This window comes from Phacochoerus africanus, chromosome 1, assembly GCF_016906955.1.
Source record: "Phacochoerus africanus isolate WHEZ1 chromosome 1, ROS_Pafr_v1, whole genome shotgun sequence".
Taxonomy (NCBI): domain Eukaryota; kingdom Metazoa; phylum Chordata; class Mammalia; order Artiodactyla; family Suidae; genus Phacochoerus; species Phacochoerus africanus.
The window spans coordinates 139,130,916-139,157,910 of NC_062544.1; the positions used below are offsets into that span (position 1 = coordinate 139,130,916).

A 26,995-nucleotide genomic window follows, 5' to 3' on the forward strand; every position below is an offset into this window, starting at 1 on the left:
ATTTCTACATTTCTGCTCAAGGGAGGTCATTAGGACTTTTTTTTTTTGGTTCTGTAAAAGCTAAGAAAGCATATTTCCTTTTATGAATTTTTCATATGCTCATTTGATGCTTGTGTGCTCTCTGCCTCTTTGCCTGGCCTGAAATCTGCTTCTTACTCATCTGGTTCATCTCTTGCTATTTGCCAATGCAAATGTGAGACCAGAAACAGCTAAAATAGTTAAGGGCATGTTGGCAAAGTGAAAAGGGAAAGAGAGCCAAATAGAATAAGAACCCAAAGAGGGAAAGGATCAGGGATGATAGATTTATGAGTTTTAGGTAGAAGGAAGGAAAGAAAGGAAATGGGGAAACAGTTGGGAAGAAATTAGAATGATGGCTGTAGACTGGATATAGTAAAGGAAGTGACTTCAAGAACGATGCAAAAGGGAGTTCCTGTCATGGCCCAGTGTAAAAGAATCTGACTAGTATCCATGAGAATGAAGGTTCTATCACTGGCCTCGCTCAGTGGTTAAGGATCTGGTGTTGCCATGAGCTGTGGTCTAGGTCACAAACTTGGCTTGGATCTGGCTTGGCTGTGGCTGTGGTTGTGGCCAGTGGCTACAGCTCTGATTCAACCCCTAGACTGGGAACATCATGCCACAGATGTGGCCCTGAAAAGACAAAAAAAAAAAAAAAAAAAAAGAAAGAAAGAAAAAAAAAAGATGCAAAAGTTCGGAACAGGACATAATTTTTTTGTAATTGAGGTGCAAGAATGCAGAAGTAATTAAGTTATTTACAAATATGGTTTTCTTTAGCCTCATCTATAATATACATTCAAAAACTTACCTTGCTCTGGTGTTGAAGGTGGGTTTACACTTTTTTGGATATCTTGCAATAATTATCTCATTCATCCTTATAACATTTCTAAAGGGTGGTTTGAAAACAAATCTTTTAATATTCTTCATGAATCTTATTTCTACCATCTCATGATTGCTTAAAATGAAACAATTATATGACATGTAGTTTCAGTGAATTTATAATGTAGCACCAGAGTTGGGGTTTTTTATATAATCATATTATTGAAGGATAGCAGAATATGCCTCTCCAAAACATGCCACTTTTGTGTAAGAATTATTTTGGACTGTAGACAGTTGAGAAGAAGCAGATATAGGAAAGGATCCTTGTACTGTGTCTGTTTGATTAAAAGCAGGATATAAATTTTCAAAGGTGTCACTCTTCATCTCTCTGCTAGAAAAGACAAAAGTTAATCAGCTGAGAACTTTATACCATATTGACCTGGAGATGGCAACAGAAGAATCTGTATAAGAGACTTTGCTAACTAGTTTTTTCTGTCATTGCTTTACCCATCCTACATGTTTGCCACCCTTGGAAGATTAAAAGTCCTGTCCTTCATCCACAAATGTATTATTCCTTGTTAAAGATGCTATCTATATACGCCAGAGTTCTAAGCCACCTCTTTGAACTACTCAGTGTTCCTTGGGTATCTCTCAAGAACACATGGGGAATATATATCATTTATTTATTTATTTATTTATTTATTTTTAATAAGGGTTTTTTTTGTCTTTTTTTTTTTTTTTTTTTTTGCTATTTCTTGGGCCGCTCCTGCTGCATATGGAGGTTCCCAGGCTAAGGGTCGAATCGGAGCTGTAGCCACTAGCCTATGCCAGAGCCACAGCAATGCGGGATCCAAGCCGCATCTGCAACCTATACCACAGCTCACGGCAACACCGGATCGTTAACCCACTGAGCAAGGGCAGGGACCGAACCCGCAACCTCATGCATGGTTCCTAGTCGGATTCGTTAACCACTGCGCCACGACGGGAACTCCTATGTTATTTATTTCTTTATGTTTTTATCTTTTTGCCATTTCTTGGGCCACTCCCACGGAATATGGAGGTTCCCAGGCTAGGGGTCGAATCGGAGCTGTAGCTGCCGGCCTACTCCAGAGCCACAGCAACTCAGGATCTGAGCCACGTCTGCAACCTACACCACAGCTCATGGCAACACTGGATCCTTAACCCACTGAGCAAGGCCAGGGATTGAACCCACAACCTCATGGTTCCTAGTTGTATTCGTTAACCACTGAGCCATGACGGGAACTCCACTGGGGAATATATGTTAATAAACTTCTGTTTGCTTGTCTCTTGTTAATCTTTCTTCTATTATAAAGGTCTTGGCCAAGGATGAAACTTATTTTTCCTATCCTACGTAATTGTAATTTTCTAATGTAGAATATTTCCTTTACGTAATAAATGAAACCTAACTCCTACAATAGGTCTACTAAAATGAGCCAGTATCTTCTTTTGGGGATGTTCGTTTTTAATAGTAATAAAGTATTTGACAGTAGTGGAAGAGTTAATCCACACATACAGTGGACTGAAAGTTAGGAAAATCTTAAACATTTAATAATATGTAAAGTATTCCTTGTGTAGGAACATAAATATATATTATAGGAAATTAGTGATATTAAATTTGTCCACATAACACACAAAAGGCTTGAAAAATATATTAATGATTTATTGGTTGTTGTTGTATGAGATAGGTAATAGGAGTGATTTATGTATACTATGTTTGCCGGTTTACCTACCATGATATGCTTTAAATAATAAGAGGAGTGATAAATAAAATACATACAAAATGAAAAGTTCTCAGTTTACCTAAAATAGTGGTTTTATTTTTTTCTAACAAATGCAAAATGTGGAATCAGAGATGTTAACTATTAGCAAACATATAGAATATGGAATTGGTAATTATTACCTCAACACTTAGAAAAAGTATTGCAAGGTGAGTAACAAATACATAGTTAAACATAATTAAAAAGTTCTTATTCTGCAAAAAAATTAAATAGGGTATAATTAGATGAATGGTCTGATTAAAAAAAGTTTATCTAGTTCAATTACTGTTGATGAATCTGTTTAATGACATTGCAATTGCTTATTATTCTGTCATAGCATAATTTCATTAATGACACATATTAAAATTATTGAAGTAGAAACATCTTAAATTGCATTGGGGCATTGGATTGCCTAACAAGTTTCCTTTTTTTCCCTATACTATACCTTATTTCTTATAGTTTAAATATATTGCTATGTAGGAGGGATAGTCAAGTGAGGACTTCCTTAATCATATCAAAATTATCATTGCTTATTCTCCCCTTATTTCAGTGTGTTCACTTGAGAAAAGCACAACTATCTAGGTAAGTAGATCAACACAATTGGGTCCTTGATAATTCTAAAACCAGTAGATTATAACCAATGTCATATTAATGATGTCCATCTAGGTACGTTTTCCCTGTGTTTAGTCAGATAAATAAATGATTATGTATTCATCAAGGGTTTTATGGCCTGCATTTTACAAGCACTTTTGTCATATGAACATCTTTCATGTTAGAAAATATTACTCTCCATTATTTTAATGGCCAATTATTACTACATTTAGGAATTAAAGTTTATTTAACTAATCTTCTATATCTTGAGGATAAGTTCCTGAAGAATAATTGTTGAATCAAAGAATGTATATTTTAAGCTTTTAATGCATTAGTAAATTTCCATTAGGAAAATTTGTACCAATTTACATGTCTACTCTGAATTAAAGAACAAGTTTAGCCATACCTTTGCTGATTTGGGGAGGCATTTTTCTTTTCATTTGCCATGATTATAAACAAAAAAGAATATTGTATCTTAATGAAGTGTATTAATTTAAAATTTTAGCTGTATTCAATTTAATATATCTCTATGAGATTGCCACCCCCTTTCTTTCTTTCTGTTTCTTTCTTTCTCCCTTCCTTCCTCCTCCTCTCTCTCTCTTTCCATACATATATCCAGATATATTACTTATATAAACCTTGTGAACCTGTACTGTATTGATTTTCTATTCATTAGAAAGTGGTGTACTTCCCTTTCTTCAAATGTATAGAACTAAAAATATAGTAAAACCTGAATGGAAAATAACACAATCCTAACCATAAAGGGTCTAGTTAGCTTAATAATACATGGCTATTAAATAAAGCTTGTAAAGATATATAAAAATGCCAGAAACAGAAAAATATGACAATTTCCAAATAGAACAACTATCCTAAAATATGTTAAGTGCATTTTAAAGGAGTTTTTACTCAAAATAACTGATTAGTGTTTGAATGGGATACACTATAGCTTACTTGGTTATATGTTCATTTATGTTTACAATAGAACTTTTTTTTTTCACAGAACATAGTGGAAGTTGTAAATATCTCTGGATTATTCAAGCATGCAATTGAACCTATGCTTAGTTTACTCTAACATATTTTGAAAGGGACATACATGATCTAGGAATGCTTTAAATATGGAGAAAAGATTAATCACAATGGCATGAGAAGTGTTTGAAGAAACCAGGAAAGGTTTAGTTTCAATGATTTAGAAGATTCAGGAATGGCATCTTTGTGTACAAACACTAGAGGGACTGCCAGTGCAGATTTCATGTTTTGATTATAGTCTTAAGATGTAACAAAGAACTCTAGGTTAAAAGAGGAGGAATGTCATATTTGTTGTAGAACAATGTTCATAGTTCAAACATTCCTATGAGGAAGATAATGGAATGTTTTTTCCTTGGACCTCTTTGTTCAAAGACTGGCCATTCATGTGGCAAGATTATTGTAGAGATGATTTTATCATTTGATGGTTGTTACCTTTAAGGCTATTTCCAGTGTAGAGATTAAATATGAGTATAAATGTGAACAACTAATGGAATTTATGCCATCCCATTCATTGTAGCTCTAGGATGTAATGTGTGAAAATAGATGCTATTTTACAATAGTGCATTAGTAAACCCTAAAGTCTGAAATTAGCTGGGTGATTATAATGATTTCTTGTGAACTTAGTAAAGACTATATTCATCTTCTGATGTTTGAATTATATTACAAGAATAAAAATCTAATAAAATTTGCTAATTAAATTTTAAATGATTAAGTAGAGAATTAAGATTTCATTTTGGTTGTATTAATTTTATAAAGAAATATGAAACACAGAGGATTTCTATCACTGATGGCAATTTTGACAGAAACACTATTGTCTCATAATGCAGTGAGAAAATTGACAGCAGAATTAGCAAATAAATTAGAGTAGATGTTAGTAGAAATAAAGCAGCATGGATTTGAAAAGAAAACAAGGAATGGAGGACATTGCTATGAAGGTAGATTAAAGAAATGGGGAAAGATTGCAACATGCAGAGCTCTTCAGATATTTTCAGTTTGGAATAGAATAGAGTAAGCCATATGAAGTATGTAACAGAAAATTTATTACAAACACATTGTTATCCAAAAAGTAGGATAGTAGGAGAAATATAAATCTGAAAAACAGAATGAAAACAAGTCTTGTTTTCATTGAAAGATAACTGGTAAATGTTAAATGAGCACGTAAATAAAATAAGTTAAATGAAATAGTCTAAGTTACTCAAGTTAAATAAATTATTTGTTCGGTAATATAGAAAAGGTAGAAAAAGTTATTTCAAGGAATAGAATTAAATGAAAACAATATGTGTAAGTATTAAAGATAGGTAGTGAGGGATTAAGACAGCAAATAGGACTGGAGCTCAATTTCTCTCCTAAAAACAACAAAATTTACAACTAAATGCTGAGCAATCTTCAACCAAATGGACCAGAAACTTTCAAAAAGATATGCTACTCCAGGAGTTCCTGTCGTGGTGCAGTGGTTAACAAATCGGACTAGCAACCATGAGGTTGCGGGTTTGATCCCTGCCCTTGCTCAGTGGGTTAACGATCCGGCGTTGCCGTGAGCTGTGGTGTAGGTTGCAGACACGGCTCGGATCCCGAGTTGCTGTGGCTCTGGCATAGGCTAGTGGCTACAGCTCCGATTCGACCCCTAGCCTGGGAATCTCCATATGCCACAGGAGCGGCCCAAGAAATAGCAAAAAAAAAGACCAAAAAAAAAAAAGATATGCTACTCCAGAAGACAAAGTGGAGGACACTTCAAGAGGTTGGGGGCAATTAGGTGATATAAGCAACCCCATACCTCCTGGGTGGGAAGCTCCACAGACTAGAAAGTAACTGGTTCACAGAGATTCTCCTATAGGAGTGAGAGTTCTGAGTCGCACATCAAACTCCCACATGTTGGGATCTGGCACTGGCAGAAAGACTCCCCAGAGCATCTGGCATTGAAGGCTAGTGGGGCTTGTGCACAGGAGCTCCACAGGACTGGGGGAAATGGAGACCCAATTCTTACCAAGGCTCACATAGACCTACACATGCATTGGGCCCCAGGGTGAAGCAAAGACTCCATAGGAATTTGGGTCAAACCTGACTGCAGTTCTTCGAGGACCTCCTGTGAAAACAGGGGTGAATGTGGCTTGTTGTGAGGGAATGAAATTGGAAGCAAAGCTCTTGGGAATATTCAGCAGCATGCCTTTCTCTGGAGGTGGCCATTTTGGGAAAATCTGGACCCACCCATCAGCACTGAGAAGCCCCAGGCCAAACAACAATCCAAGTGGGATCACAACCCAACCCATCAGTAAACAGGATGCCTAAAGTCCCTCTAGGCATACAGCTGACTCTAATCCCATCCAGAGACTAAGCCCCACCCACCAGAGGGATAGGAATCAGCTCCACCTACCAGTGGGCAGGCATCAGCCCCTCCCATCAGGAAGCCTACAGCAAGCCCTCATACCAACTTCAGCCACAAGGGGGGAAGACACCAGAAGTAAGAGAGGCTACAACTCTACCATCTGTAAAAGGTCACCACACCAGAAACCTATAAACATGAAAAGACAGAGAACTATATCTCAGATGAGGCAGGAAAAAAAAAAAAAAAACAAAAACGAAAATCAGATAAGTGATCAGGAAATTCTCAGCCTCCAAGAAAAAGACTTTAGACTGTTGATGCTGAAGATGATGCATGACATTGGAAATAAACTGGAGGCAGAGATGGATAACTTACAGGAAACACTGAGCAAAGAGATACAAGATATGAAACTTAAACGAGATGCAAAATACAATAACTGAAATAAAAAACTCACTAGAAGCAGCTAACAGCAGAATACAGGAGGCAGAAGAACGAATAAGCAAGGTGGAGGACAGATTAGTGGAAATTACGGATGCAGAACAGAAAAGAGAAAAAAGATTGAAAACAAATGAGAGTCTCAGAGAACTCCAGGACAACATTAAATGCACCAACATCCATATTATTGTGGTGCCAGAAGGAGAAGAGAGAGAGAAGAGGACAGAAAAAATATTCCAAGAGATAATAGCCGAAAACTTTCCTAACATGGGAAAGGAACCACTCACTCAAATCCAGGAAGCACAACAAGTACCATATAAAATAAACCCAAGGAGGAACACCCTGAGACACATATTAATCAAACTGACCAAAATTAAAGACAGAAAATCTTGAAAGCAGCTAGGGAAAAGAAACAAGTAACATACAAGGGAACCTCAATAAGGTTATCGGCAGATTTTTCAGCAGAAATTCTGCAGGCCAGAAGGGAGTGGCATAATATATTTAACATGATGAAAGGAATAAACCTCCAACCAAGATGACTTTACCCAGCAAGGTTCTCATTCAGATTTGAAGGAGAAATCAAAACCTTCACAGATAAGCCAAATCTGGGAGAATTCAACACCACTAAACAGCTTTAGAACAAATACTAGAGGAACTTCTCTAGTCGGAAAAGAAAAGGCCACAACAGGAAACAAAAATACCACAATGACAAGGCTCACCCGTAAAGGTATATATACAGTAAAGATACGAAAAATTTTTATTTTTTCCATTCTAGTTGGTTTACAGTGTTCTGCCAGTTTTCTGCTGTATAGCAAAGTAACCCAGTCACACACACACACACACACACACACTCACACGTGATGATATATATCTAGCATCAAATTCCTAAAAGAGAACATAGGCAAAACATTCTCTGACATCAAATGTGTACAAGTGTTTTCTTAGGTCAGTGTTCAAAGGCAACAGAAATAAATGCAAAAATAAACCAATGGCACCTAATCAAACTAACAAGCTTTTGTGCAGCAAAGGAAACCATCCAAAAAAAAAAAAATGACCTACAGAATGGGAGAAAATAATTTCAAGTGATGCAGCTGTCAAGGGCTTAATCTCTAAAATATACAAACAATTTATGGACCTCAACAGCGAAAAAACCAACAACCCAGTTGAAAAAATGGGCAAAAGACATGAATAGCAATTTCTTGATTTGTTGCCCTGAAGAGGCAATGTGACAGATTTAGCACAGTGCTAGACACAATGCAGTCACTAAACAATGTTTAGTTATTATTTTAAGATAAACTAATATTGTGTCATTTTATTATTGTTGCTACTGTTGTTGAGATGCTAATTGGGATAGTATTTATTACTTGAATTCAAATCCTGGCTTTTGCCCTTATGTGACTTGGACAAGTTACTTTACTTTTCCATGTCACAGTTTCCTCATCTGGGAATTAATATCACACCTATTTTATAGGCTTTTTTGTGATAGTAAATGAATCAATACATTAATGCACATAGTAAGCATTATATATGTGCTGGCTGTTAGTAGTAGTAGTAATAACTGTTATTCATTTATATATTTGTTATAAGTGTATTTCTTTAATAATGAATAGAAATTTATTCAACCATTTTCACTTTAATGTCTTTATGCAGTATTAATTTTAATCCAGTAACTTAGTTTAACTAACTATTCATTGAAAGTATAGGCAATACTTTTAGTCTTGAGTTTGTGCCAGTTATCCATTGCTGTATTACAACCTTTCCAAAACTTTGTGGCGTAAAGAATAGCTGTTTATGTAGGTTGCAGTTCTGGGTATCAGCAATATAAGCTAAATTCAACTCATGTTTCCACTGATCTTGGATGCACTGCTGGTCAGCTAGCTCTATTTCCAGGAGTTAACTTGCTTTAGTAGTGGCAACCTAAAATACTTACCTCTCATCACCCAGCCAGTTGTGAAGGAGTGTTCACATTGTAACTAGGTAGGACAACAGGGTACTAGATGCCTTATATCTAGTGCTATGTTGTTTCTATCACATTTTATTGCCCAGGGCAGGTGGTAGGGTCAGCCCAGACCCAGAGGCCAGGAGGGAGACTCCTCTTATGGTGAGGGGTGGTCTTGGGTGCTGCAAAGTTACATTGCAAACAGAGGGTAGAAGAACTTTGTGGGTTTTTCACAGCTTTGAAAGTTTTCCTTGCTCAAAATAGTATTCAAATGCTTTTTAAGGAGAAGCTGCCTCAAATTCTTTCTGTGAAAGTTACTAAAGATCATTAAAGTTTATTAGAAAAAATGTTTGTGGTGAATCAACACCACTTTGATTTATCATCATTTAAAAGTGATGAATGTTTGAAGACTAAGAAGAGACCAAACTGAAATGGTTCTGCCTGGGAATAATAATTTGTCTCAGGGAACATAGGTATAAATGTTGCCAATTTACCATGACAAAGTGTAGTCAAAAAGAAATGGCAACACACTAGCTTTCACGTTTTATAGAAGAAAAGTGAAACAGTCCACAGATATTGTTCATGACAGTGTAGGCAGAAAGGTGTTCTTTTAGTTTATGTTACCACCTCTTGCCCTAAAAAGCCTATAGTTCCAAATGAACTAGAAAATTAGACTTTAAGAAAGAACTCACCTTTTAGATTCCCTTGAAAGATCTTTGCTTTACTAATGTAAAAGTTCTGTTGAGTTTATTATAAATCATGTCACTTATATCTTTTTTCTAAACAGAGTGGAGTTGAAGTTTGGTTAGGTGAATGGTGAAATAAAAAGTCTTTCCTTATGCCTTTGATTGTAGGTATTAATTTAATTTTGAATGCATTAGGGGTTTCAGAGAACTTTTATGTAATTCTCAACAATTCAGGATCTTGTTGACAGAATGTGGTTTAAATTACAATGTAAATTCAGTTTAAGTGTGCTTTAAGTGTCCACTGTAATGTCTTTCCATGGATTTATTAGTGAGATTTTTCCAGATTTGATATTTTGTGTCAGATAAATTACTTGCAACTATTAGAATGCACAGGATGCTTTCTAATTTACATGTAAAAAGAATGTAGGATAGGCTTTGTTTCTATTTTTATTTTTAAATTTCTATCAGTGGAAAATCAAGCAGTCTATATTGTCAAATGGTGTTAAATATTTCAATGCGTTAACAATTACTTTAAAATTAAAGAGTACTGTGAAGATTCTGTTAAGTATTTGTTGCCCCTTTAAAAAGGAATGCTATAAAAAATGGTACTAATCAAAGGCCACCTTCTAATGCTGCCTACTCTGACCCACATATAAAATTGCAACTTCCTTGCACCTCTGACTTAACCCTACTCATTTAATCCTCAAGTTATTTTTGGATTTATAAAATGTTGTATATTTCTCTTGTTTGTTCCTTTTATTTCCAGGCCATCTGCATGTGAATTTCTTTTTCATGAGACCAGACATTTTTGAGTATTATCTTGTGGAATGTGTACTAAGCTAGAACAGTGCTTGGTACAAAGTGAACACTAGGTAGAATTTGAATGAATGAACAATTAAATGGATAAATGAATGCATTTAACCAATCCTTAAAAGAGAACGTAATTAGTAATAAATCATCTTTAAATATGTATTCCATTTTATATTTAAAAATACTTTAAAATGTATAATTTTAACTTTCTCTGACAGGGCCGTCTTCATCTTGTCAGTCACATTAAAATCTAGTCTCTTTTTCTTCGTATTTAACAGGCTTATTTTCAAACCTGGCTTTTGTCCCTGTAGTTATAATTACTCAGAATACGTATATTAATTTTTTTAACATGCAGTACCTCATCTATTGCTCAGCTCATCTAATTATCTAATTAACCTTGGATTCTGAGAAAGTAGTTCCCTAATTACATTCTGTATGTTTCAAAATGCCCTTGAAACAAATGGGAATTTTAAAATTTGTTCTCCTCTTTTCCCTTTCCCCTTCTCTTCTCTCTCCTGTCCCTCTCTCTGTACCTTTGTCTCTCTTTCTTTTCTGGAACCTGCTGGAGAAGGAGTTGCAGGTGTTTTTACATTCAAATGTTAAAAGATAGTAACCCAGTAATAATGCTTAGTATTTACCCAAAGGACTTGAAAACTTATACCCACACAAAAACCTGCATGCAGATATTGATTGCAACTTTTTTCATATTTGCCAAAACGTGGAAGTAAAAAGGTGTCCTTCAGTAGGTAAATGGATTAATAAATCGTGGTACATTCCGATAATGGAATATTATTCAGCACTAAAAAGAAATGAAATATCAAGCTATGAAAGGACATGGAAGTAATCTAAATGTATACAACTAAGTGAAAGAAACCATTCTAAAAAGCTACAGAATATATGATATCAACTATATGACCTTCTGGAAAAGTCAACACTATGGAATAAGTAGTAAGTAAAAAGGTCTGTGCCTGGAACTGCTGGGTAGATTTGTTTGTGTAAAGTTCTCAAAATAGATACTAGAATTGTTTGGGAAAATTTTCAGTTTTTATCTTAAATAATATTATTTTTCTTATAGTCAGGGACCTTGAAAATTACAGCAACAAATGGGTGTTTAGCCCAAATGGTGGAACTAATGTTCTCATTTATAACTATTTGCTCTTTTCATTTATCCTGGATAAAGGATCAGAGGATATTTAGTCAGTGAACATCCTTTTTTTTAAATAAAATATTTTATCAGGGAAACCTAAAAATACCAGGAAAGCTTGCCCATTGGTAGCTTTCAAATAGTAGCTTGATTCACCTGCAGGAAGTGACAACTTAGTGGATAATCATTTTCAAAATATTATTGGTATTATTCCTCAAATCCGGATTTGGGCTAAGCCATCCTTGATGTGTCCTTGACCATTCTTTGATTCTTTGCAAATTGAAATATATAAATCCACCAAATGTTCTGATATTGAGTGCTAACTGTACAGTAGTAATGTTGAAATCTCAAATGCAGACAGATGTATTTTTAGTACCCATTACTGTAGAATAAAAAACTTCATAAGCAAACACTAATTACTTTTGTGATGGGGAGGAAAACAGAAATCCATATCAGTTTAGATTATTATGGCCTGCATTATATCTGTCTATGAATAATCTCTCTTAGCCATTTATTAAGTTATAAATACATTTTTATAAATCTGGTTGACATTCAGATATTTTATAAAACACAATAAATGCCAGAGAAAATTGAATTAAGAAAGCTTGTAATATGCTTTACTACTTGTTTAAAAAATCTGTGGCTGTAATTGCTTTTTCTCTAACTCAAGAATAAATTTGATCCCAGACCAGAGAATAAGTTTTTTTTTTTTCTTTTGTGTGTGTGTGTGTCGGAAGACTTGACCTTTTGTTGATAGCTGGTTTTTAACAGTTTCACCTTATGTTTTATTCCTTTTGATTTGTAAGAAATTTGATTACCAGCCTTGAGCAGAAATCATAATCACAGCCAAAGGAGGCAAGTCATTTAGGGAATAATAGAGAGTTGTTTGAACACAGTGTGAAGTCTGACTTGGCTGAGTCAGATACACACTCTAATAGAACATGTGTGTCAGACTTCAGAGTGGAAGCCACTTTTGGCTTCTATAAGCACTTGTGTTGGATGTGTCCATTAAGCCATCAAACATGTGATTCAGGCTGGCTTGTCCTGTCTTAAAACAAACGAACCTCTATATGATAATAACTAGATTTCAAAATTCACTTCCACTTTCTATACACTTCCCAAAACATCAAAATATAGTCTGAAATTGGGAAAAGGTTTACAGTTGGAGCCAGTTGTTATTCATTATACCATAAAACTCACTAATGTATATTTTTATTTAAACTGGAATTGAGCCTATTCCTATTTATACTTTCCTTTGTGAAAGAAATGTTATGGGATAAGCATACTATTTACTTGGTAAACCTTCGAATCATTTGATTATGAAGTATAAAAATAAACTTGTAAAAATATGTTATGGGGAAATCTTAGTTGGAGTTAATTGGGGTACCCTAGCTAAAATCATGACAGCTCTTATTTTTGAAATATAAGCGTGTTTTCCAAGATTAATTCTCCTGCAAGGAAATCTGAGAGCCAGATCATAGTTAGCTTTTACTTCCATCCAGAGTTCCTCCATTTCTATCCGTTTTTTAATGGGAAGTGCACTAAAAAAGACAAAGAACTCACTGTTTCTCCCCACTGTAGAAGCTAAGGAGATATTTGTCATTTTTTTCCCATATTGAAGGAGTATCCAAGGAAAGAGCATCTAAGGAAATGTTGGAATGTCTCATCAATAAGTTTATTAGTCCACCTAGAGTTTTATTTCTACCTAACAGTGCTAAGCAGTGTGTACTTGGTTAATATTTAAGAATCAACATGTGAATGGAATTTTGAATGATCAAGTGCCCTTTTGTAGGCACATATGTTACCCAAGTGGCAGCCACCAGGTTTCATAAGACACTCTGGAAGAAGATGCTTTGGTTAGCAGTAATAACAGATCATAGTTACTGTATAAAATATTATCTACAAATGCTTTTATATATAAAAATTATTTAATCTTAAAAGCTGTGAAGTATAGATGTTGCTACTATCTCTACTTTCAGATAATATATTGAAACTTAGAAAAGTTAGGTGATTTTATCATCATTCCAGAACCCTTGAGTGGTAGAACCATCCATGATATAAATCTGCGGTGTTATTAAAAAAAATAACAGCATTATTTCAAAATAATATTACATATATAATTTACATACCATATATTTCACCTCTTTAAAATGTGCAATTTAACAGTTTTTAGTATATTAACAGTGAATAATAATTATATTGTCACCATAATCAATATTACAATTTTTTATTGTCTCTCCACCCCCAAAATAATAAAACCTTGTACTCATTAGCAACCACTGCTCTTTTTCCCAAACTTAGTATCTCCCCTGTCTTAGGTAATCACTCATCTGCTTTCTGTCCTCATATATTTACCGATTCTAGACATTTCTCATAAATGGAGTCAATATTATGGGGCATTTCAAGACTACCATCTTTTACTTAGCATAGTATTTTCAAGATTCACATTATAGCATTTATCAGTACTTCATTTTTTATGGAACCATAGTCCACTGTGTGGATATACATTCAATTTGTCATTTAGTTTATGGGTATTAATTCATGATATTTAAGGCAAAACTTTCTGCTACCTCTCTCCTATTACATAGGTTATTGACTCTTAGGACCACAGGAAGGTTTTTTTTTTTTAAATTTAATTTAATTTAATTTTTTATAATTATTTTTAATAGTTATTTCCACAATACAATTTTTTTTTCCTACTGTACAGCATGGTGACCCAGTTACAGATACATGTACACATTCTATTTTCGCACATTATCATGCTCCATCATAAGTGACTAGACATGGTTCCCAGTGCTACACAGCAGTATCTCATTGGTAATCCATTCTAAAGGTAATAGTTTGTATCTATTAATCCCAAGCTCCCCAACCACCCCACTCCCTCCCCCTCCCCCTTGGCAACCACAAGTCTATTCTCCAAGTCCATGATTTTCTTTTCTGTGGAAAGGTTCATTTGTGCCATATATTAGATTGCAGATATAAATGATATATGGTATTCGTCTTTCACTTTCTGACTTACATCACTCAGGATGACAGTCTCTAGTTCCATCCATGTTGCTACTAATGGCATTGTTTTGTTCTTTTTATGGCTAAGTAGTATTCCATTGTGTATATATACCACATCTTCCTAATTCAACTGTCTATTGATGGACATTTGGGTTGTTTCCATGTCTTGGCTATTGTGAATAGAGCTGCAATGAGCATGAGGGTGCATGTGTCTTTTTTAAGGGAAGTTTTTTTCTGTTTTTTTCTGGTGTTGGTTGGTGTGGGGTTGCTGGGTCATATGGGAGTTCTATGTAGTGATTTCTAAGATATCTCCATAATGATCTCCATAGTGGTTGTACCAGCTTACATTCCCACCAGTAGTGCAGGAGGGTTCCCTTTTCTCCACACCCTCTGTAGCTTTTGCTATCTGTTGACTTATTAATGATGACCATTCTGACTGGTGTGAAGTGGTATCTCATGGTAGTTTTGATTTGCATTTTTCTAATAATAAGTGATGTTGAGCATTTTTTCATGTGCTTGCTGGCCATCTGGAGAAATGTCTCCTTGGAGAAATGTCTATTCTGGTCTTTTGTCCATTTTTCCATTGAGTTGTTGGCTTTTAGCCTTTGAGTTGTATAAGTTGCTTATATATTCTAGACATTAACCCCTTGTGAGTTGCATTATTTGAAACTATAGTCTCCCATTCTGTAAGTTGTCTTTTTGTTTTCTTTTTGGTTTTCTTTGCTGTGCAAATGCTTGTCAGTTTGATTAGGTCCCATTGGTTTATTTTTGCTTTGATTTCTGTTGTTTTGGGAGACTGACATGAGAAAGATTTGTAAGGTTGATGTCAGAGAATGTTTTACCTATGTTCTGTTCCAGGAGTTTGATGGAGTCTTGTCTTATATTTAAGTCTTTCAGCTATTTTGATTTTATTTTTGTGCATGGTGGGAGGGTGTGTTGTAATTTTATTGATTTCCATGCAGCTGTCCAGGTTTCCCAGCAATACTTGCTGAAAACACTTTTTTTATCCCCATTTTATGTTCTTGCCTCCTTTGTCAAAAATTAATTGCCCATAGGTGTCTGGGCTTATTTCTGGGTTCTCTATTCTGCTCCTTTTGTCTTTACTTCTGTTTTGGTACCAGTACCACACTGTCTTGGGGCTTTGTAATATTGCCTGAAGTCTGATAGTGATGCCATCCTCTCCCAGTGATGCCTCTTGCTTGGTTTTTGTTCCTTGGGATTGCTTTTGCAGTTCTGGTCTTTTGAGGTTCCATGTAAGTTTTTGGATTGTTTGTTCTAGTTATGTGAATAATGTCATGGGTAATTTGATAGGGATTGCATTGACTCTGTAGTTTGCTTTGGGTAGTATGGCCATTTCTGCAATATTAATTTTTCCAACCCAGGAGCATGGAATATCTTTCCATTTCTTTACATCTTCTTTAATTTCCTTGATTAATGTTTTATAGTTCTCAGCATAAAAGTCTTTCACCTCCTTGGTCAGGTGTATTCCGAGGTATTTGATTTTTGGGGGTGCAATTTTAAAAGGTATTGTATTTTTTATTTCGTTTCTAATATTTCATTTTTAGTGTACAGAAATGTGACTGATTTCTGAATGTTAATCTTATATCCTGCTACTTTGCTGAATTTGTTGATCAGTTCAAGTAGTTTTTGGGTTGAATCCTTAGGGTTTTCTATATATAGTATCATGTCATCTGCATACAGTGACAGTTTACCTTTTCTCTTCCTATTTGGATGCCTTTTATTTCTTTTGTTTGTCTGATTGCTGTGGCTAGGACTTAGAAAAAATAGACTTAAAAATGAAGGCCATTAAGAAAGACAAAGAAGGATACCAATGGTTAAAGGATCCATTCAAGAAAAGGGTATTACAATCTTCAATATATATGCACCTAATATAGGAGCACCCAGATACCTGCAACAAATACTAATGGACATTAAAGGAGAAATTGCTGGGAATACAATCATAGTAGGAGACTTTAGCACCCCACTCACAATAATGGACAGATACTCTAGACAGAAAATCAGTAAGGTAACAGAGATCCTAAATGACACAATAGAAACATTAGACTTAATTGACATTTTCAAGACCTTACATACAGAAACTATCAGAATATACATTCTTCTCAAGTGCATCTGTAACATTCTCAAGAATTGATCACATACAGGGGCACAAAGCTAACCTCAACAAATTTAAGAGTATAGAAATTATTTCAAGTATCTTCTCTGAACACAATGGCATGAAACTGGAAATCAACAACAGGAAAAGAAATGAGAAAAAAGTTACTACTTGAAGACTAAACAACATACTACCAAAAAACCAATGGGTCTATGAGGAAAAAGGAAATTAAAAAATAGCTTGAGACAAATGATAATGAAGACACATCCACTCAATATCTATGGGATTCCGCAAAAGCTGTGCTGAGAGGGAAATTCATAGCAATACAGGCCTTCCTCAAAAACGAAGAAAAATCTCAAATTGACAACTTAACCCAACAACTAAATGAATTAGAAAAGAAGAAGGAACAAAACCTAACGTCAGCAGAAGGAAGGAAATCATAAAGATCAAAGAGCAAATCAATAAAATAGAGATCAAAAAAACAATTGAAGAAATAATTCCAAAAGCAATGAGATCCTACTGTGTAGCACTGAGAACTATGTCTATATACTTACCATGAAGAATGACAATGGGATAAAAAATTATATACACATGTATGTGTAACTGGGTCCCCATGCTCTTTAGTGGGAAAAAAATTAGTGTGTTGGGGGAGTTAATAAAAAATAAATAAAATTAAAAAAGAAAAAAAGCAATTGAAATCAATAAAACCAAGTGCTGGTTCTTTGAAAAGGTAAACAAAATTGAAAAACCTCTGGCTAGATTCACCAAGAAGAGGAGAGAAAATACCCAAATAACAAAAACAGAAATGAAAAAGGACAAGTCACAATGGGTACTACAGAAATACAAAAAAACATGAGAGAATACTATGAACAATTTTATGCCAAGAAATTTGACAACCTAGAATAAGTGCACAGCTTTCTAGATACTTACACCCTGCCAAAACTGAGTCAAGAATAGATCAACTGAACAGAGTGATCACTAGAAATGAAATTGAATATGTCATAAAAACACTCCGTACAAATAAAAGTCCAGGACCAGATGGCTTCCCAGGTGAATTCTACCAAACGTACAAAGAGGAACTGGTGCCCATCCTCCTCAAACTTTTTCAAAAGGTTGATGAAGAAGGAACACTCCCAAAGACATTCTATTATGCCACCATCACCCTAATTCCAAAAGCAGACAGAGATACCACCAAAAAAAGAAAACTATAGACTGATATGTTTGATGAATATAGATGCAAAAATTCTCAACAAAATTTTAGCCAATCGAATCCAACAACATACAAAAAGATCATACAAAATGACCAGGTGGGATTCATCCCAGGTGCACAAGGATGGTTTACCATATGCAAATCAATCAACATCGTACATCACATTAAGAAAAGTCAAAAACCACATGATCATCTCAATAGATGCAGAAATAGCATTTGACAAAGTCCAACATCCATTCATGGTAAAAACTCTTACCAAAGTGAATATAGAGGGAACATTCCTTAACATAATCAAAGCCATTTCTGACAAACCCATAGCAAATATATTACTCAATGGAGAAAAGCTGAAAGCCTTCCCATTAAAATCTGGAACAAGACAAGGATGTCCACTCTCACCACTGTTATTCAACATAGTACTGGAAGTCCTAGCCATAGGAGGTTTTTTGTACCTGACAGTTTGGACAGCTTAGCTGACTGCTTCAGCACTACCACAAAGGATAGCTACAAGATGAAAATTTTGGAGTCTGAAAGGTGCTTATGATTTAGCCTAGCTGTAATATTCAGAAAAGTGAAAAAGGCAAGTAAGCATGGGTTGGAGCACATGAATTTCACCACCCCACTCCCCGCCCCCCACCCTTCCTGGGTCTGCCCTCTCAGCTCCCTTCAGCTGAAGCCTTAGCTCTAGAGTCAAACGATGCTAGTTGGCATAAAAGAAGGAAAGTGTATTTTAAAAGAGAGTATCACCTTTGAACTTATCCTCTTCAAAAAGAAATTAGATTATGTCATCTTTAGTTGAGTGTTATTCAAATTTCCTATAAATCTAGATTATATATTATTAGGTGAGATGCATAGTGATACTCAGTCTCCATATCTTTTGAAGTGATGTTCAAGATGTTTCAAGAAAGGATCATTGGGTGACATGATCTCTTCAGTTCTTGTAATGGAAAGTTGGGAGATACTACATAAAGTACAAAATTTCTCTTACAAAATATTTTCTTTAATAGTTCAGATTTATATACCTATTAATGTCATCATTCACATCAAATTAAATTATTTTATGGCTTATGCAGTAACTATGTAGCTTAGTTATGATGTTGAATTTTCCCTGTTGCTAAAATGAATTAGTATATTTAAAGAAAAATTAATTACACGTTATCAGTACCTCATTGGACAATATTAGTTGGATTATTAATCCACACTAAGTGCCATGAAACATGTTTAGAACCAGTTTCTATTAGTACTTTTTTGATTTTTTACATGATCTTTGGCCTTGATTATAACTAAAGATGGACCAAAGGGAGAGAAGGGGTGTTGTACCACTTATGAGCAAGACACTTCACATCTTCTCGCTTGAATTCACAACATAATTTAGATGAAGCACTGTTGGCCTTGGTAATTAGGAAAATAATGAAGACAAAAAGTCAGCATTGACATATTGTATGATCTGACTCAGTAAATAATATGTCACATAATGCCCCACATCCCAATGTGTTTATTTAACAGAAATGAGTAAACAGAATCGACCTTTTCTGTAGTGATCTGTGTATGTGGATTGTGACTGTTGTTTCTTGGTGATAATATATTGAACTTGTATTATTCAAAAACATCCAGAGTTCCCTTGTGGCTCAGCAGGTTATGTTCCTGATATCATGTCTGTGAGGATTCGGGTTTAAGTCAATGGAGTAAGGTTCTGGGATTGTTACAAGCTACAGCTTAGATCCATTGTTGCCATGGCTATGGTGTAGGTCTCAGCTGCAGCTCTGATTTGACCCCAAGCCGGGGAACTTCCATGTGCTCCAGATGCAGCTTTAAAAAGAAAAAAAATGAAAAAAAATTATCGAATATGCTAGATAAAAAAAAAACTTGACTGACCAATGGGGATATTTATATAGTTATTTATTTATTACTAAACGGCCAATAGAGCCCAAACTGATGTTCTTAATAGATCTGAGACCAACAAGTATGATATGAGAAAGTTAAGCTTCTTGTGTGCAGGTAGAATTCACTTATAGGACCAGTGCTGCAATGGCCTTAACCTTCATTTTATACTCATAGCTATCAATTGTTTTCACATTTTGACATTTGAAAAGTAACTGTGTGAATGGACAGAATGATCACAAATATCCCACAGTTAACACTGTTAGAAATTTCTGGTTCTGCTCTGGCCTGGGTAGTTAACAGCCCAGCATGGCACTGAATATTAGGGAATGAACTCTGTTCAAAGAAAGGAGACATGTATTTGAGAGCTGAAATCAATTGCTCTTATCTGGAAATTAAATGAAAGTTATTTTACAATCTTTTTCTTCAGGAAAGTCTTTGGAAATTATTTTTCTTGTCTTTTTGTTTGTTTGGTCGGTAGTGACTTTTTTCATGTAGGAATTTGCTTAATATTTTACATCATCTTAATGTTGAATTTCTAAGTAATATGCTATACCAGTTGCCAGATATAGTTTCTCTGTTCTATACTTTTCTATGTTCTATACTCATGTCCGTGCTTCCAGATCTTTGATGGCTCTTGCACAGTCCTTCTGCTTTATGTAGGTCAATTCCCAAATTATACTAGTACTTGCTCAAAAACACTTTTGTGAAATCTTTATTAAATTGAAATATAATTCATATGCCATAAATGTGACCTCTTTAAAGTATACAATTCAGTGATTTTTTTTTTTTTAGAATAATGACAACGTTTTACAACCATGGCCACTATTCCATTCCAGAATATTTTCAAAACCAAGAGAAACTCATGGTCTGTTAGTAGCCAATCCACATTTGCCTCTTCCTCACCCCCCATAAATCATTATTCTGTACTCTCCTTCTATATATTTGCCTATTCTGGATATTTTACATAAATAGTATAAAAGATGGAGAATTTTGATTCGGGTTTTTCACTTAGAGTGATGGCTCAAGGTTTTATCTGTATTGTAGCAAGTATCTGTACTTCGTTCCTTTTTATGGATGAATAGTGCTGCATTACGTGGTATACAGCAGTTAGTTCATTCATCATCTGATGGACACTGGAATTGATTCCAATCTTTTACTGTTATGAATAATGTTGCTGTGAACACTTGTGTATGAGTTTTTGTGTGGACATGTATTTTTATTTATTTTGAACATTGTATTACATCTAATAGTTGTTGGAGTTCTTGTGTGGCATAGTGGGCTAAGTGCTGTTGTTCTGCAGTGGCCTGGGTCACTGCTGTGGCATGCGTTCGATCCCTGGCCTGGGAACTTCTAATAGTTCTAATAGTTGTTTTTAATGAATACTGCAGGATTTTCTGTATAGAAGATCATGTCATTTGCAAAGTGAGATAATTTTACTCCTTGATTTCCAGTTTCAAGCATTTTATTTCATTTTCTTTCTTGATTGTCCTGCTAGAACCTACAATACAGTGTAGAATACAAGTAGCAAGAGAAAATATCCTTGTCTTGCTTATGACCTTGTAAGAAATTCTTTCATCCTTTCACTAATAAGTATGATCTTTCCCATGGGTTTTTTGGTAAATAAACCTTATCAAATTAAGTAAATTCCTTGCTTTTTCTTTTTCCTTAAATGTTTTTATCATTTGCATTTTGTCAATTTTTTGCATCTACAAAACAATCATGTGGCTTTTGTTCTTTAATACATTAATATGGTATATTATGTTGATTGATTTTTTCATGTATTGAAACAACCTTGTTGTATTCCTTGGATAAACCTAGTAGGTTGTAAGTTCTTTTTGTATCTTGCTAAATTTGGTTTGTTAATATTTTGTTGAGTTTTCTTTTTTGGTCAGTCTTTGTAAGTGGTGTTTTACTCTGTAGTTTTCTTGAGCTGTCCTTAACTAGTTTTGGTAATAGGGTAATAATTGTCCTGACAGAATGAGTTGGAAGGTGCTTCCTCCTTTTGTGTGTGTGTGTGTGTGTGTGTGTGTGTGTGTGTGTATTTCATTACATATTTGGTAGAATTCACCAGTGCAACCTTCTTTCACAGACTTCTCTATGGAAATTTCTTTATTACTAATTCAATTGCTTTAATTGTTGTGTTTATATTTCCTATTTCTTCTTGATGCAGTAGTAGTTTTTGTCTTTCTGGGAGATTATCCATTTCATTAGGTTATCTAATTTGTTGGCATACAGAGATTCATAGCATTCCCTTATAATCACTTAAAAGTTTTATGTGAGTTTGGTTGTAATCTCCTTTTATTCTTAATTTTAGTATTTTTGAATCTTCTCTATTTTTTTTCTTGATCATTCTAGATTTGAATCTTGCCTATATTTTCTTGATCAGTCCAGCTTAAATTTTGTCAGTTTTATTATCAAAGAAGAAACTATTTGTTTTATTGATTTCTCTCTATTATTTTTCTCTTATTTTACTTATTTTCTATCTAATTCTAATTATTTCTTCCCTTCTGCATGCTTTCCTCTTCTGCTTCCAGTGTCTTAGGGTGGGAGGTTAAGTTACAGATTTCGGTATTTCTTCTTTTTTAATATAGTCATTTATAGCTATAAATTGCTCTCCAAGCACTCTTTAGCTGCTTTCTATAAATATTGGCATATGCGTTATCATTTTCATTCGTTTCAGAGTAATTTCCCTTGTACTTTCTTCTTTGACCCTCCTCCTACCCCCGATTATTTAGGAGGGGTTACTTAATTTACACATACTTGAAAATTTCCTAATTTGCTTTTGTTCTTAATTTCCAGTTTCATTCTATTGTGGTCAGAGAATATTTTTAATGATTTCAGTTCTCGTAATTTTTTTTAGGGGAGTTCTTTTTTAGGGCCATACCCAGGGCATATGGAAATTCCCAGGCTAGGAGTTGAATTGGAGCTGTAGCTGCTCACCTATGCCACAGTCCAAGAAATGCCAGATCCAAGCCATGACTGCAGCCTACACCACAGCTTTTGGCAATGCCAGATCCTCAGCCCACTGAGCAGGGCCAAGGATCAAACCCTCATCCTGATGGATACTAGTCAGGTTCATTACTTCTAAGCCACAACAGGAATTCCAGTTCTTTAAAAATTTTAAAACTAGTTATATGATGTTTGGTAGTGTTTATAGAGTCTGTAGTGTAATAGCTTATAGCTTATATTCTAAGTCACAAAATATTCCATTTGCATTTGAGAAAAATATGTATTCTGTTGTTTCAGGTGTAGTGTTCTATAGATTTTGTTGGTCTAGTTTGATTATAGTGTTGTTAAACTCATCCATTTTCTTCTTGATCTTCTAGTTTTCTTCCCACTCTTGAAAAAGGGCTATTGAAGTTTACAAGTATTACTATTGAATTGTCTGTTTGTCCTTTCAGTTCTCTCTGTTTTCCTTTATGTATTTTGGGTCTCTATTTTAAGTGCATATATGTATATAATTATTATATTTTCCTGGTAGATAAGCCATGTTTCATTAAAAATGTTCTTCTTTATTGCTAGTAACATTTCTGGCTTAAACTATTAAAGTCTGATGTTAGTAATGCCAGTCCAGCTCTCTCTGGAATATAATTTGCATGATTTATCATCTTTCATTGTTTAATGTTCAACCTACTGTGCCTTTGAATCCAGTTTCCCTTTTAGACAGCAAAATGTTAGATCATGTGCTTTTTTAATCCATTCTACAAGTCTTTACCTTAATTGATGGTAATATTTAATAGTATTATTGATAAGGTATAATTTACATCTGCATTTCTATTTAATGGTGTTATTGATAAGGTATAATTTATATTCTGCATTTCTATTATTTGTTTTCTGTGTGTCTTATGTCACTTTTGTTTGTGACTCTTCTTATTTCTCCATTTACATTGTCATCTCTGTAGTCTAGGATTTTACTTGTCAGGAACTCAACAAAATAGCCTACTTGAGTTAGGTGATTACTTCATTACAGAATAGAGTCCTACTGATGGCAGCTTTTCTAGTATATCAAAAATTGGAATTGTGGACTTATTTAAACTTACTCTTTTTCTTTTAATTAAAGTATAGTTGAATTGCAGTATTGTGCCAATTTCTGCTGTACAGCAAAGTGACCCAGTGATGTATATATATATTCCCTTTCTTGTCTTATTTTCCATCATGGTCTATCCCAAGAGACTTATACAGTTCCTTGTGCTATACAGTAGGACCTCATTGCCTATCCATTCTAAATGTAATAGTTGGTATCTACTAACTCCAAAGCCCTAGTCCATCCCACTCCTTCCCTACTTCCCCTTGGCAACCACAAGTCTGTTTTCTATGTCTGAGTCCGTTTCCATTTTGTAGATAGGTTCATTTGTGCCATATTTTATATTCCACATATAAGTGATATGTGGTGTTTGCCTTTCTCATTCTGACTTACTGCGCTTGCTTTAAGAATCTCTAGTTCCCTCCATGTTGTTGCAAATGGCATTATTTCCTTATTTTTTATAGCTGAGTAGTATTCCATTGTATACATGTAGCATATTTTCTTAATATATTCATCTGTTGATGGACATTTTTGTTGTTTTCCTGTCTTAGCTATTGTGAATAGTGCTGAAATGTACATGGGGGTGCATGTATCATTTTGAAATATGTTTTTGTCTGGATAGATGCCCAGAAGTATGATTGCTGGATAATATGTTTTCTACATTTAGTTTTCTGAGAAACCTCCATACTATTTCTCATAGTGGTCATGCCAATTTACATTTCCACCAACAGTGTAGAGGGTGTATCTCACACCCTCTCCAGCATTTTTTATTTGTTATTTGTAGACTTTACAAATGGTCCCCTTTTCACAAGTGGACCTTTTTACAAAAGGTTTCCCTTTCTTCACACCCTCTCCAGCATTCGTTATTTGTAAACATTCCAAATGGCTATTCTTTACAATGGCTATTCTGACCAATGTGAGGTGGTACCTCATGGTAGTTTAGATTTGGATTTTTCTATTAATTAGCGATGTTGAGCATCTTTTCATATGCCTATTGGTCATCCATATATCTTCTTTGGAGAAATATCTGTTTAAGTTTTCTGCCCATTTTTTGTTCAGGTTGTTTGTTTTTGTTGTTGTTGAGTTGTATGTGTTGTGTATATTTTGGACATAAAGCCCTTTTCATTTGCAACTATTTTCTCCCATCCTGTAGGTTGTCTTTTCATTTTTTATGGTTTCCTTTGCTGTGCACAAACTTGTAAATTGAATTTATTTGATTTAAAATTTAGGAAACTCATTTAGATTTTTGAAAGCATTATTGTGGATTAAACAAGTGCTATCTACTGGGCAAAAAGAGTCAAGGAGAAACAATCTGCTACCTCTGTTTTCCACATTTGGTAGGTCCCAGAACCATCTTAAGTCTGGAATGCTTGCTTTTATATGTTTTCTTCACACACCTTAGCAAATTGTGCCTGCCTGTAAGATAGTATGAAACAAGAATTAGAGATCACTTGTATTAAACACTTTATAGTTTCCAGGGTACATTCATGGCATAAGAAGTTTTTAACATCAGTATAGAAAGGTGAACAATGCAGAATGTCTATCAGTCAGTGTTCCTAAAAGTTAGGTCTTCTATGACTTATGAAGCTACTGGAGAGACATTTATAGCACAAGGGTTTGCATTCCCACTTTTTCACCTCAGAACATTCTACTCCCTTGTGCATTGTCCCTATTTTTAGTTTTTGCCATCACCTGTAGCTAATGTTTGACCTAATGCCTATATCACCACTTGCTTCCTTTAAAAATGGCTTCTTTTGTACTCCAATGCCATATTAAACATCTGTTTGTCTTTAGATGTCCCTTGATATTTTAACTGAATTATCATGTATTTACAAGCCTTTAACCCTCCACAGCCTAGGACTTTCTCTTTCCCTGCTCCCACATGTTTTCTGTTAACCTATGAAAGTAAAAGGATTGTCATTGTAATAGTATAAAATATTCTTACTTCAAGTGCTCAAGTGCAAAAATCTGGTTAGTTCTCAAATGATAGCTATCCAACCTGTCTTTCAGAGCTGTAGATGTGTTTTGAAATTTTCACATTTGATTTATAAACAAAAAGTCTCCCTTGACTTCAGCCTCCTGTTTTTCAGATTTTTTTGCTTCTTAAAGGATGAAAAATAACATCTAAGGAATGTAGTCTAGAATGAAAATATCAGAAACAGTGATGCAGACTGAATAAAAAATACACCTACCATTCCCCCTTGAAATGACATTAATGTCTTATTGGATCTGACAAATTTCAGTGAATATCTAATTGACGGTTGTTGCTTCATTCCTGATTCAACCTGTCCTGCCTAGCAGTAGCAGCAGGAATGAGTCATAGTCTCCTCAGAAAGCAAAGCACTGTGGATGGGGTCGGTGATGGATTTTTTTTTTCCCTTGATTTGAAATACTGTTGCTTCTGTCTTTCTGTCAAGCCTAGAATAGTATTTTGATTTGTAATTTTATATTGATTTTAATTTGCTTCATTATTTTCTTGGAACCGTTGAAGAAATACATCAAACAGAAACCTCTTTGACAAGAAGCAGAAAGAGGCCTTTCACAGACTCAAGCACTGTTGGGTTTTCTTTCTATTGATGCTTTTAATGACTCTTTGCCAATCTACTTTTTATTATCTGTGGTAAAAGTAGTGCATGGAGTGTTACTTGAAACAGTCTTGATAAAGAGTGCAGCTGTATACCTGTGAGAATAAATGACAGATGCTCTTCCTGGTCACTCAGCAGGTATAGTGTTTCAGTAGGTTTTCTTCAATTCTCTAGCATGCTAAGGGAGGTAAGGAGTGTGCCTTTAATCTGCTGTCTATACAACTTGTTTGTTAAGTCAAAGAAAATCTTATACATCTTTATAAAACGTTGGAAAACTGTATGATTAAATAATTATTTGGAAAATTGCTCATATGAAAAGCGATTGAATAGAAATAATTTTCCAAGCAATTGCATTTCTTTCTTAAAACTCTTTACTCTTGATTTAAAGATAACAGAATTTCTCAAGTAAGCCTTGGATATTTTCCTGAGGTATGAAATTCAGAGGGGTGTGGATCTGGTATAGTATAAGCACTGATTAAATATGTTTTGATTTGATGTAAGAAAACTAGTTTAAAAAGTGGGAGGGTTTTCATGACATGGGAAAATACTATTTTTTTTAATAAAGGGAAAATTAAAGAATTAATTTTGTGCAACATTCTGGTTCTCAGTCACT

At 34.6% G+C, this 26,995-nt stretch overlaps 1 protein-coding gene across 3 annotated transcripts in view; it reads left to right on the forward strand.

Annotated features, from left to right (window-relative positions):
* Nucleotides 1–26,995, forward strand: part of CNTN4 (contactin 4) — a 985,539-nt gene that overhangs the window by 216,305 nt on the left and 742,239 nt on the right. Inside the window, exon 1 of one of the 3 annotated variants that reach the window (XM_047779332.1) lies at nucleotides 3,171–3,194. The exons of the other annotated variants lie outside the window; for them this stretch is intronic. The gene's annotated coding sequence lies outside the window, so the exon portion shown is untranslated. Of the gene's footprint in view, nucleotides 1–3,170; nucleotides 3,195–26,995 lie in introns of those variants that run through there. 3 annotated transcript variants of the gene reach the window in all.